The sequence below is a fragment of the Vicugna pacos genome, chromosome 19, assembly GCF_048564905.1.
Source record: "Vicugna pacos chromosome 19, VicPac4, whole genome shotgun sequence".
NCBI classification, from domain to species: Eukaryota; Metazoa; Chordata; class Mammalia; order Artiodactyla; family Camelidae; genus Vicugna; species Vicugna pacos.
Window position 1 is genome coordinate 39,571,678 of NC_133005.1, and position 14,355 is coordinate 39,586,032.

At 39.9% G+C, this 14,355-nt stretch overlaps 1 long non-coding RNA gene across 1 annotated transcript in view; it reads left to right on the forward strand.

Moving 5' to 3' along the window:
• The window catches only part of LOC140687466 (uncharacterized), a 74,811-nt gene that overhangs the window by 58,104 nt on the left and 2,352 nt on the right, over positions 1-14,355 (forward strand). The window lies entirely within an intron of this gene.

Consider the following 14,355-nt stretch of genomic DNA (forward strand, 5'->3'; position numbering starts at 1 on the left):
CTCCACTTTGCAGACGCTCTACACTCTGCAGGGTCCCTCAGCAGGGATCACTTCGTGCTGGGTTTTGTATCACCAGGACTGGCTATGAGTTCCTTACAGAGCCCATAACTTTGAGCAAAATCATGTTTTAAATCTTCTGTTGAAGCTGACACTGGTATCCACCTCATAAAGCCACGTGAGGATCGTATGTAAAGCAGGTGTAAAATGCTAAGCACATGACATCACATCGGCTATTATTATTATTATTACTGCTTTCATGGTTATTGGCAGGCTTGGTTGGCCAAATTCGACCACAAGAAAAACTGTTATAACTCATCTTTAAAAAAAATTATCTTACAATTATTTTCAAACTCCATGGCTTTGTAAGAAAACAGTAAGTAAGGCAACCCACCGTACCTAGAGCTGGCATTCTCGAGACAGCAGGGTTTTACTTACGTTTCACACTTAGCATTAAAGTAGAACTCTCAGAGCATCTTTATGTATATACTCTTCTGCACACACAGCCCACAGCCTTGGGAACGTATGTTAGACCCTTTAAGTTGGTAAGGAAGAGCTATGTCCCAGCTGACTTCAGTTACTAGGGGGTTGGACTATGGCAATAATGATTAATGTCATACTGATACCTGCGCCAAGATCACTGACTGTGTGACCTCCTGCAAGCCACCTAGCCCTCCTGAGCCTGGGTTTTCACATCTTACCTTTTTCTAAGACTTAAGAGAGTCACGTGAGTGCAAGCTACCATGTGTGAAATAGCTAAGCTACAGGGATCTATTGTACAGCACAGGGAACAGAGCCAGTATTTCATGATTACTTTAAAAGTTGTGAATCACTAAAAAAAAAGTTGTGAATCACTATGTTGTACACCTGAAACTTTTATAATATTGTAAATCAACTATACTTCAATTAAAAAATAAATAAAAAGGGAGCTGTAAGAACACTGTGCAAGCACATTATCTTAAATTCCAACGCATTACTCACACATTACCATTTATTATGCCCAAGAAGCATTTGCCTCTTTTGTGATTGGACAGTGTAAATCCATTTTCAGATCCCAAAAGGATATCTTAAAACTATTTTCAAGTTTATGGTTGAAAAATCAGACGCTTTACTTAATCTTAAATCCCAGCCTCTTCTAATTCAGGCAGTTTTGACAACAGTCACTTTGTTTGGGTGAGAGCTGTGGGAACTTTGCTTTTGTGGGCTGAATATAGTTATTCACGATGTCAAGTACAAAACCTAACATCTAACAGGCGCTCAAGATACAGTTGTGGATGAAAGGAAGAATAAGTGAATGAGGGAATCCACGGCTGCTGTGGGATGTCCTGAGGAAACAGATTTACTTCATGCTGGCAAAGATTCTGTGCACATTTACAGGAGTGATTTCACGATCGCAGGTTGTTATAAACCTGTGCTCTCTTCAGAGCAGGTTCTTCTGGGACTGAAGTCCAGTCTAGCCCAGAGAACCACTCCCTTCAAGGAAGCATTTAACACAACAGAATTAAAATAATTGTTACCAAGTGAACCTTCGCTTTCTGTCTGGCCCAGGCCTGCATTCATAAAAGTTTTTCTGGTTAAGGGTTTGCACTCTTAGGTCAATTGATCTGGCTTTTAATGCTCGACTCATTGTTCACTACTGTGTGACTGAGCAACTTTCTTAACTGTTCTGGGCCTCCATATTCTCATCCGTAAAGTGAGCGAGCCAGTAGGACTTAGCTCACAGAGTTACTGTAATTAGAAGAATAATTTTACATTTGAATAATATTTATTGGTACTTTTTATATGTTAGGCATTTTCTCATGTTTAATCATCACCTCTAAAACCCATCAAAGTAGGCAATTTAAGTCATAAAAAAAATCCAACCCAGTACGATATAGTTATTTCATCTTGAATAACTTCATTTTATGTATATATATATATATATATATATATACACACACACATACAAACAGCTTTATGAACACTTTCATTTTTTTCTGAATTGTCCCTTATGCAAAAATATTTGCACATCCCTGGTCTAGGGTATGGTACGATGAGGAAATAAAAGGATAGCTGTGGATCAGGAGGAAGCAGTAATGGAATATAAAAAACAAGTTTGTTTTTTTTTTAAAGCAAGGATGACTCACACACTATTATCCTTTTGAAGAACTGAATTGTTCTTTGGGGAGGGGCTAGTTCCACAGTCAATACAGTCAGGAAATACAGTCTCCTCCCTTTGAAAATCCACAGCATATGTTTACATAGCAAAGGCGCTAAGAAGTTCTCCAGGAGAGAGAAGACCAGCTGCATTTTCTCTAACCCAGCATTTCCTATGCTGATCTGCCCACAGACATTTTTGTTGCCGTGGTCCTCTCTTCTGTGGTTGATTAACATTGTGGGACACTGTGGGAAGCTGTGCTGGCACTTTGCTCTGTCCACAGGAAACCCAGGCAAACATCGGGTTTGCTCAGGAGAATCAGAACAGAACGTACCTCCGTGTTCACTACTGGAGGCAGGCAAGTGACCAGCTCATTCATTTTTCAACCGATTCTTGTGGTTGTGTGCAGATGCGGCTTCAAAAGCTGAACAGCAAACGGCAGAAGACCTGGTGAATGATAGCGACAGCTAAGAAGGAAAAAAAAAAGGTGCTGTTTGCTGCTCGTACAGTGTGACAAAAGCACTGACAGGTCTTCATCCCTTCAGCCACAGCCCCACTCAGGGTGAGGTGCAAAAGGCACATCTGTACCACGTGGTGCCTGTTCTAGTAAAGCTGGGGCTCTTCTAACTTCAAGGTATCGCCAGGAGGGCTAGTACTCAATTTGGGGTCACCACCAGTACTATGGTTTCCTTCCAGTTTTATTGAGAAATAATTGACATTTAGGTGGACAGCATCATGACTAACCTTACAGACATCATGAAATGACGCCCACGATAAGTTTAGCGAACATCCGTCATCTCATCTAGATATAATATTAAAGAAAGAGAAAAAAGATTTGTTTTTCTTTGTGATGAGGACTCTTAGGATTTCCTCTCTTAAGAACTTTCAGATATACGATAACAGCAGTGTTTGATGTATTTATCGTGTTGTACACTACACCCCTGGTCTTTATTTATCGCATTACTGGAAGTTTGTACTTTTGGACTGCCTTCATCCATTCCCTCTCCTTCACTCCTTACCCCTGGTAACCACAAATCTGATCTCTTTTTCTATGAGTTGGTTTGTTTTTGAAATACAACTGACCCACAACACTATGTGAGTTTAGCTGGCACACAACACAGTGATTCGATATTTCTATACGTTTCAAAATGCTCACCATCATATTATTAGAGAAAATTACTTCTTCAGCTTCCTTATTTATATTTCTTTCCTTTTTTTTTTTTTTTTTATTCCCACTCTTTATTCAAGTTGTTTCTCTACGTAGTAGCTTAATACATTCCTGATTCTTTGGAGAGAAGTTTTTTTTGGTGGTGGTTTAAACTGTGTTCAGCTTTAAAGAAAAATTCAAAGAGAGTAAAAATCATTATGATTTTACCACATAGCAAAGGGCACTCAACACCATGGTGAACCTCATTCTTGACTTCTCTTATACACACAATAATTTCACCTAAATTCTGTGCTGTATGTCACAAATCTTTTTCTGCAGTAATAAATATCAGTCAACATAATTTTTGTTAATGGCCAAAAAATATTCCATAGTGTCACTGTGTCATAGTTTAATGTAACCCTTTGTCCTCTTTTGAGGGATATTACAATTGTTTGCAATTTATAATTATTCCAAATTGAGCCTTGTGCAAACACCCTTGTGTATCTAGCTTTTAACATTTGAAAGACGTTTTCCTTAAAGTAAATCTCTAAAGATAAGATATCTGTATCAAAGCATACCTCTGTCTTAGATTTGGTACCATATTGCCAAATTGCCTTCCAGAAAGGCTATAGCAAATTACCCTCATTCCAAATGTGCAAGAAATTGCTTCTTTTGATACCTGCAATTTTTAAACCATTTATAAGACTACCCTTGATCTCCCCTTTAATGTATTACTATTCCCTAGGAAAACAGACTAGTTCTGTACTGAAGTGGATCACTTCCCAGGGAAAGAAAAAAAAAGTCTACAGTACAGAAATAAGTTAATTTCTCATTTTGTCCACATAATTCCAAAAGATAAACATGAATGTCTCCTACAGGGAATTATTAGTGTTTTGAGCAGCACAGAGGTAAAATTTGGGCTCAATACTATAATACAGATATGAATGAGGAAAAAGTTCATCTTTTCCAAGGCTTGGGAAATGCTTAATGAGTCCCTCTAAGTAGATATGAATCTATAAAAGCAAAGATTTAATTACTTGTACAATAGACAACCTGATAATTTAGGAGAGGATACTGCCTTCCAAACCTGCTTTATGTAACTTTCTTAGAATTACTGACTGCGAATGTTTCTAAGGATGGATTTCCCTTTAGACAAGGGCATTCCAGGCAATGCCTAGTTCTTGACACATAGTAAATGTTCAATAAAAATTAGTTGAATAAATACAGGGTATATGATAAAGTTAAAAAGTCAAGTGTCCATCCTATCAGTCAGAGTCTATCTAATCAGGCAGATTTATTAAGGAACTATTAATAGGTAACTGATGGGTGTTAAGCACAAGTTCTGGACAATCTTGTTCTGGACTTTTATGTTCCCTTTAAGTACAGGCAGCAATCTGGTGCCCGAGTGCCACACTCATGGCTAGTGCATTTTTATTTTTGGCTCAGGTGATAGTCAAACATTTTGAAATAGTGGCCAACATTTCTAAAAGTAAGCTTTTACATAAAAATCTGGATGTCTGGCTTTTCTCGACTAAATGGGAGCTCTGGCCACACCAAGTCTGAACTCCCAGCCACGTGACAATGGAGCCCCTCCCAGCCGCCCCTCCCCCAGGTCGTCGCTGCGCCCACCTGGCTGCTGTCTCACCTCTCTACCTGCCTGGCCCCCGTAGGCATCCTGACTTTGCCACCCTTTTTTTTTTTTTTTAAGTTTGGATTGTGTACTTTGGAGATCTTCTTATCTTATTCTTTGAATTCAAAGAAATCTATTTGCTCTCTCTCCTCCCGATTTTTACGGACTTGATATTCCCGAACCTTCCTTGAGAGACTTTTTTTTCTTTTCTCTTTGTCTTCACCAGACTAGCAGGGACAACTCTCCAGAGAGACACGCGTCTCCGCAAACTCCCTGCTGCAGGCTGACTGCAGTCCAAGCCACCGGAATACTTTCTCCCGTGCACGTGGGGTGGGGGAGGGTAGGTTGGGAGGAAAGACACACACAGATTACGGGGGGTTATTGTCCCATTTTTCTGTTTTCTCGGCCAGTCCTGGCCGCCACACCAACCCCAGCTAGACACTTACTAGAAATATCTATTTTGGGGGGTGGAGGGGGGCATCTCAATTCTACTCTGCTTTGAATAACAACAAAAAACTGTTGACTCTCTTCCTATTATGTCATGAGACATAAAAATAGAGAAACATTTTGCCATCAGCTAAGCAGACATTTTAGACACTGAAGATTACACACAGGATAAACACAGCGCCCTTTCCCCCCCTCCTCCTGAATAACTAAGAATTAATACCAAACTTCTATTACCAATTTGGAGGTGGACTAAATCGGCTTTATTTTCTCGTCTGACAGTAGGTGCTTGGTGTCAGTGTACATTTCCTTCTTACCACAATGCTTTCTTTCCCCAAACTATTAATTTTGTTTTTATGAATAATACAGTATGGCCTGGTTATTATTTAGTTTGATTGTATGCTAGCCTCATGCTCTGCATTTTAATTTAAGTGTAACAGCTCAGGAAAAATGCAAATCTCTCCTATTCAAATTCAAAAGAAAATAAATGGATTTTTTATGGCCTAAAGGATCTATTCATTACCAAATCATTTATCTTTTCAGAAAGAGCAGTTTATATATCCAATATGCTCCAGAGCTGTCTTTATTTTCTTCATTTTTTCCTACTTTGATAAATATGCTTGCTCTTTCAAATCTCCTTTGAATCTCTGCCGATAGGGGCAGCTTATAGCCAACTGAACAAGAATATAATTAATAGCGTTAAACAAAAAGCAAAGGTGGCAGAGAAAGCTCGAGCGTATTGGATGCTAACAAAATAATAACACGTTGAAAACTTGGCTTGCAATGTTAAAAAGAAAGGTACACCTTTGGCGTTATCAAAGCAAAATGAAATGAAGGGTGGAGAAGAGACAGGAATGGTCTTTTTAAGAGATTAGCTTTTTTGGGGGGGAGTGTCTTGTTGCTTGTATCTTTGAGCTAGGAACACTAATGCTGTAAGTGTGCGCTCTGATTTTTAATTCTCACATTATCTGCTATTAGAAGTTTGGCATTTTGAAGGCCAGGCTGGATTTTTTTTCTTTTTTATTGAACACTGGCTTACATTTATACAGATAAAAAGAAACCAGTTTAGAGGACATGGCTTCTGGGAGCATGTTGGAATACACAAACAGCTATGATACACAAAGCAGTTTCCGCTAAATACCTCTCACAGGCAGTTCGAATGGCTTCCTTCTGAATTAGGAGGGCCCCGAGGTGAGAAATGGTGGTGGCAAGTGCTAGTCCATAGCCATTTTTTGTTTTTTAGATGTTTGCCTTTCTCTGGCATATTGTGCTTTAAAAATCATATGATTGCATTTAAGTTACCCAGAATGTTGACTTTCCCCATTCGTGTTTATGTATTAAATGGGATTTCAGGGCAAACTGAATGGATTTCTTTGTTCTCACTAGATGAAGTCCAGATAGATAATCTGGTTTAGTTATGGCTACATTGTTTAAATAGTGCTAATTATAGCACTTACAGTACAGTGGCAGCAGTGGTGATTTAAGTGTTCATTTTGAAGAAGGAAACAAAAAAAAAAGCATATGCCAAGCTTAAAAAATGTACAGTCATTCTAACTCCCTCCCTGAAGGCCAATTTAAAGGCTGGTTTTCAAAGAAATGTTTACCTTGAAATTCTTAAACACTGGCCATGCTTCCAAACACGAAGCCGGCGTGGGGGGTGCTGGTGATCCTGGGGGCGGATCTGTAGTCTATGCAGACGGGGCTTGTGAGTTTACACCAGTCTGCACACCAAGGCTTTCATACGCTCCCAGGAAGGGAAGGAGCCGGGTGGGACCTCCCGGGCCACAAACTCAAAGGCCCTTTTTGACTGAAATCTTCCCAAGTGAAAGGAAGGAGGCTGGTTTTTAAAGAGGTCAACGGAGGCTCTTGGAAGAACTCACTGGGCTAGCGCTCGCAGGCCAGGGACAGGGCCACCCGGGAACATCTCTCTGATAGCTAACTCCCCGAGACAAAAATAAATCAGGGATTCATGAGGTGCTTTTATTAAGGGCTGTTTGTTTTTTATGAAGAGAAATGATAGGCTTAGGATGGGACAGGAACACAGGGAACGTAGCAGCAGCAGTTTACCTCAGCTGCTGCTTTCTAGATTCTGGGGACTGGCTCTTAACTCCGGTTGTCCCCCTTTTCATGATTTATTGGGGAAATTCCTGAGGTGGGAGCAAAGGGATATATCAAGGTCTTGGCACCGTGAACTAAAACAAATAACATGTTGGAATATTTTTAGCAGATGATAATGCAGAACACAGAAAAATAGATTGAGGACGATTAAAAAGAAACAAATAGCAATGCTCTGACTTGAAAGGGATGGAATACCGATTATTCAGGAAATGCGTGTGGAATTTCTCTCTATAAATCACCTATGACTCAGGGTCTAGGTGACGGTATGAGGTTGATAGACAGTTTCAGCGCCTCTTGAGGAAGGGAAGACAAGACAATCACAACGCCGGCAGCTTTTTTGTTTCATGTGCCAAGAACAATAATACAGATAATACATTATGCTTTAAAAAAAAATTTGAGTGCAATGTGTGAATAGGATCCTGGATCAGATTTTAACATTTTTTTCCCATAAAGGACATTAATTGGTAGGCCAAAATTGAATAAGATTTGTAGATTAAATCATGGTACTGTATCAATGTCAATTTCATGATTTTGATCATTATCCCGGGATTATGTAAGAGAATGTTATCTTTAAACCAAAAATACATGCTAAAAAGGGGGGGGGGGAATCAGGAATGTGAGAAGAGTTAACTTTTGCTTGTCGCCACCTTTCCAGGAATTGTCTGTGACTTGAAGCTACTGTGATTTCATGCAAGATAGTAATTTTGGAAGCAAAAGTGAACTGCTCAGTTGTTGGGCTGACTTGCTCTACTGTTTAAGATCCTGGGCAAATTAGTGAAGCACTTGCTTTGTACCTCCATTCTCTCAGCTGTAAAATGGGTTTAATAATAATTCATTCCATTTAGTTGTTGTAAGAATTAAAGGAGATAATGTGTATAGAGCAATCAGCCAATACCCGGTTCATGGCAGGTGTCGGAAGCCGTCTAGTACATGGTGACGATTTTGCGTAAAATTATTTCTGTAGCTTCTATTTTGATGAGTTGGCTTTTGTGTGCTTGGTAATAACAAACTAGAATAGCTTGTCTCTAAATCCATGTACCTGGAAAATGTTCATGTGCTTTAGAAAACAGGGTTTAGAAGTTAGACCTAATTCTTACCAAGATAAACACTTTTACAGTTACATGGAGGTTATGTTCTTTCCTTGTGGAAAAACAGTTTATGAAAAGTATAATAAACTTGGGCTTGGAGGAATAAGGCTATCTTGGTAACAGTGAGTAGCTGTTGGTTTTCATGTGTAAGAAAGGAAATTTGTCCAAAAATAGACACTCAATAGCAATACAATAATAGCTGGCACCTGTGGGGGTGGTACAGTCCAGATCCCTAACCCCTCTGCTATCCTGCTTTTCGAGAAGTCTGAAAGTTTCAGAGTTGCAAGTAACTTTTTACAATCTACTTTTGGGGGGCATTGAGAGGCTAAAGGAGCATTACTTTCTGCTGTCTTTCTTTTGATTAGAAATGTGCTATATGTTCAAGTAGAAAACTGGGAAAACTCTACAACTGGTATCACCAAATAGAACAGGGAACGTGCTCCATAACCCTCCACCTGGAAATGACAACATTCTCAGCTGTTTGTTGTAACCAACCAACTGCAAGTTTCCTCAGCATCTCCTTACCTACTTGCTGGTGCACGTCGGTGTCATTTGAGGACAGAAGTGGCTCCATGTCCCTTTCTGCACCATGCGCAGTCAACTGTACTTGAAGCAATTGGAATATCATGATAAAGTGCCGTGCGGAGAGGACAGATAAGGCTGTTGAGCAGGCCTAGGGCTGACTGAGAAGGAATATTTGAAAGGTCAAAATTGTCAGGAGAACTAACCTATGATATGACCAGACAGAGTAGCTGTTGGGAGCGTGGACTTTAGATTCACCAGCCCTGAGAAGGAGACCTGATTGTCATGTACAGGCTGTGCCACCCTGAGCGAGCTAGTTAGGGTTGGGAAGGCTTGGTTTTCTGATCTGTAAAATGGGTTGATAATGGTACCCATCTAATAGGTGACAATTGAACAAGAAAGTGAATGTGCAACTGAAGAAGGACCATCGCTATTCGTATTATTATTGCTACATGACTGTTTGGGAGAATGGATTGGGTAGGGGAGGAACGGTGTCAACATTCCCATCTTAGAGTTTAAGGCTCCTGGTGACCCAGGAGGCCAAACCGCATTTGCAGATGGGTTGTGTTTGCTTCATTGAGTATTTAAACACGTTTAGAATGAGGCAGATTACACACACATTCAGATATTCCCCAGAAGAGTGGGAAATTCAGCTAATTCCCCCACGTGACAACCATAGCTCAGTGACTTGACTTTGATGACATGAACTCTGCTAAACTCTCTTGTCCTTCAGGGTTTTAATTCTCTCAGTGTTTGAGCCTGAGACCCTTGAGTTAATTTCTCTTTTAAATAGTTGCATTAAAGCTGATGCTGCTGGTCTGTGATCCACACTTTGAGATCCATGGATCTAAAAAATACATCTCTTGACTTTATTTGCAAAAGTGGTATTTGCTGACCTCAAAATAAAATGCAGACCATGCAGAAAGGCATAAAACAGAAAGTGCAAATCAATGGTTAATTTTGATCCTTCTAAAAGAATTTTAAAAAGTTAATTTAAGAAATTGTTTCCTTATAAACTGATATGATGTAGGCCATACCATATAATTTAAGAGCTGAAGTTTTCCTTTTCTAGACTGACCTGAAGTTATAACAAATTAAACAGAAGGAACACATGATGCAGGGAGGGTAGAGCTCAGTGGTAGAGCCCATGCTTAGCATGTGTGAGGTCCTGGGTTCAATTCCCAGGACCTCCATTTAAAAAATTATAATAATAAATAAACAAATCAAGGAATATTTTACAATGAAGGGAATATAGCCAATATTTTACAATAACTATAAATGGAGTCTAACCTGTAAAAATTGGGAACTACCATGTTATAGACCTGTAACATATAATATTGTACATCAACTATACTTCAATTTAAAAAATGATATTATAAATACATAAATAAGTTTTTAAAATGAAAAAATAGTAAGTAAATAAATCAACCTAATTACCTCACCCCCTCCAAAAAAAGAAAAAAAAAGATATTTAGTAAGAAAGAAAGAAAGAAAGACAGACAGACAGACAGACAGACAGACGTGAGGGGTGAGGAAAGTTACAATGAGAACCAAGCCAGATGGAGACTCACCTTGTACCTGATGCCTCGCTCAGTGATGAGCTCGCCTAACCCCCAGGGCAGTCTAGGATGGGAGGCACTAGATATTAGTCTCTTTTTACGGATGAAGAAATAGAGGCTTAACAGTATAAACTGACTCACATGAGGTCACATAGCTGGTGACTGTGGCGTTGGGATTTAAACACAAGCAGCTTTCAAATTACTGCTGCTTGCTCCTGGACCCACTCACTCACTCCTGCTACCCATCTTTGCCAGTTGGCATTTGTCGATTGTCCATGAAACACCAGACACCGCGCTAGGAACCGGGGAACACGGAGATCTCAGGGATGGACAGCCTGGTAGAGTGGTTCCGTGCCCCATGTTTGTAGTCATGGATTCACTATGGCCCATTTCCCCAGGAAAAGACACACGAACACAACATTTGGTGCACGACTTCAGGGGTTTCAGAGATACTCCCCAAGTTTATTCATTTATCTCCTAGCCTCCCTAGGATACTTGGTCTTGTACTGTAATCCCCAGATTTCATCCCTGTGGACTCATAGATTGTGATTTATGCCTGAGGCTTAGCTGAGGCGTTGATTGTTCAGTATCTTACACTATTTGAGTGAATACCTTGGCCTCAGTGTCCTCATTTCTAATATAGGAATGATGGGACACAGGGCCAGCTTCACGGGCGTGTGTCCAGGGCAGTCACATGGGGCCCTACGTGCAGAGTTCCACCCTTGGCTTAATGTTCTGCTGCCACCATCTTGAAATTCTTACTATTTTTTGAAAAGGGAGCTCACATTTTCATTTTGCACTGGTCTCCACAAATTTTGTACCTGGTCTTTATTAGACATCGTGGCACCCAAAGAGAGACCCGTGGAAGACTGAGCACTTGACAATAATAATTCCTGGGTGGGTAGTAATTCATCTCACCTTCCCAGTGACCCGGTGTGACTGGTTATGGTTTTCCCCTCTTTTACCAGATTAAGTGTTTTGTAAATGCGGTCAATCCCTGAAATGTCTGGTGCTACTTAGTAATTAGTGAGCTGCCTCAGTGTAATGAATCTAAAATTGTGCCTATTTGTATGAATTCCCCATCTATTTTAAACACAGAAACGTTGAATCTCTGGGGACCTGGCCCAGCTGTGCAGATATTTGCTTTCTGAAAACACTGGGTTATTACCTTCAATGTTCTAGTGCTAATTCAGGAAGCGTTTTGATCTTGATTCATCTACTGATCATGTCAGAGTCCAGCTCTCAATAATAATGAAGGTGACTGGACTCCCCCGGATTGAGCTAGGCAGTCCCAGCTGCTGAAGGTGGCTGTGGTGTGACTGGTGGGGCTCGGAGGAGAGGATGGTCTGTGGTTTCTCACAGCTGGACGCAGGTGGCCACTGGGTGAGGAGGCTGTCACATCCGAAGCGGCTGGGCATCTCCTGTTGACTAGGTCTGCGGGGAAGCTGGCATCTCTGGCCAGAATTCAGAAACTCAAATTTCACCTTGACTTTCATCCCAAGTCAGTGCACGGCCTGGAGATCTGTGCAATGTTCAGTTGTGATTATTTAAGAACAATAGGATGGGTAACTCAAAAGAGAACTGAAAGGTTTCTATTTTGGACTAAAAAAAAAAAAAATCTGTGGTACGTTTAAATGCTAAAAGAAACAGGTACCACATTTCTTAATTAGTCTTTTCTGATAAAATACTTTTTACGGTTTTCTGTGCCAGTGGTATTACTGTTCCCATAACTATTTGATTAAAAAGGAAAGCTTTGAAAATCGTATTACTGTAACATTAGAACTGAAATTATACCTATTACTCCATGCTATTGCTGACGGACCTTTCTCATTACACCAGTGGGTGAGATTTGTTTTCTTTCTGTAGGAAACCCCTGTGGCCTGCCCATGTTTGTTTGTTTGTTTGTTTGTTTCCTTCCTCCCTTCCTTCTTCTCTCTCTCTCTCTCTCTTTCTCTTTCTTTTCCTCCGTCCCTCTCTTCCTTCCTTCCTCTCTTCTAAAATAAATCAACTGGTTTCTCATGTTTTATGATATGTGCTGTTTACTACATAATTTGGGGTATGAGCTGGCTTCCTCTCATGAGTAATTCATTATATAATAGTAACACAATGCATTTGAAAAAATATATATCTAAATATTATAATCGAGCTTGATTGCATCAAACATGACTTGCAGACTGGAAGTTGACATAAACTCCCAAGTGTGTTTTTAAACACCCAGGTACAAGGCTCTGTGAACAGGCCACTGTGAACACTGAGTTGATGAAAACCCAGTTTAGAAAACTGTTACTTTATTTGTACCATTTACTGAGGTCCTGTGCTAAGAACTTAATTTATTTATTTTTTAAACACTTTTATTGTGGTATGGTTCCTGAACAGTAAACTACACATATTTCAGATGTACAAGTTGATGAATTGCTAAGAACTTTAAATAGATTGTTTCATTTAATCCTCACAACCATCCAATGAAATAATATTATTGCACTTTGATTATCTATGAGAAAAGCCCAGAGATGTTAAACAACTCCCCCAAGGACACACAGCCATCAAATGCTGGTGCCGGATATAAAGCCAGACCTATCTCACTGCAGAGCAAGATCACTTATAACCTACATGCATTCTAGGAATCCTGTTTGGTTTAGTTGGAAAAAGCAACTAAGAGGGTTAAGACATTCACAGCGCCTAGTGTTTTACTTCACTAGTATCATTTCCCTTCTCTGCAAATAAAACTGAAAGTATAATGTCTTTTGATTTGATTCTGTTTCTTTTAGTCTCCAAAGAAAGAAGACTCGTTTCTAAGCACTTAGGCTCTGGGGTAAGGCTGTCTTTGTTTAGATTTCAGCTCCACCCCTTACAAGCAACGGAGATGTGTGTTGGACGCTTCACTTTTCCAAGGCTCAGGTTCCCCGCCATCCCCCGCCTTTTTTTTTTAATTGAAGTATAGTTGATTTACAATGTTGTATTAGTTCTGGTGTACAGCACAGTGATTCAGTTATACACACACACACACACACACACACACACACATACACACACACACACACATATTCTTTTTCATTATAGGTTATTACAAGATACTGAATATAGTTCCCTGTGCTGTACAGTAGGACCTTGTTGTTTATCTATTTTATATATAGTAGTTTGTATCTTCCAATCCCAAACTCCCAGTTTATCCCTCCCTCCCTCTTTCCCCCTTTGGTAACCATAAGTTTGTTTCCTATGTCTGTGAGTTTCTTTCTGCTCTTTAAATAAATTCATTTGTGTCATTTTTTTAGTGCTATCATATGATATTTGTCTTTCTCTGACTGACTGACAGTTCTTTAATCCTGAAAGTGGAGATAATAGTAGTGATCTCCTTAATGACATTATGAGGATTAAATGAGGAGATCCGTGTAACATACAGTAGAAACCTGGCGGCTGCCTTATCAAGCCCATGTGTTCCGCTCGATGACTGAAATTATTTTTAAAAGTTGACAAATCTACCTATTAGGAAATAGATTTTATTCTTATTTTTTGAGCAGTTTTAGGTTCACGGCAAAACTGAGCAGATGGTACAGAGAGCTTCTAAATACCCCTGATCCCACACGCGCGCACAGCCTCCCGCACCACGAACATTCTGCACCAGATTAGTACATTTCTTACAACTGAGGAACCTGCACTGACACGTCATCATCACCCAATGTCTGCAATTTACATGAGGGTTCACTCTCGGTGTT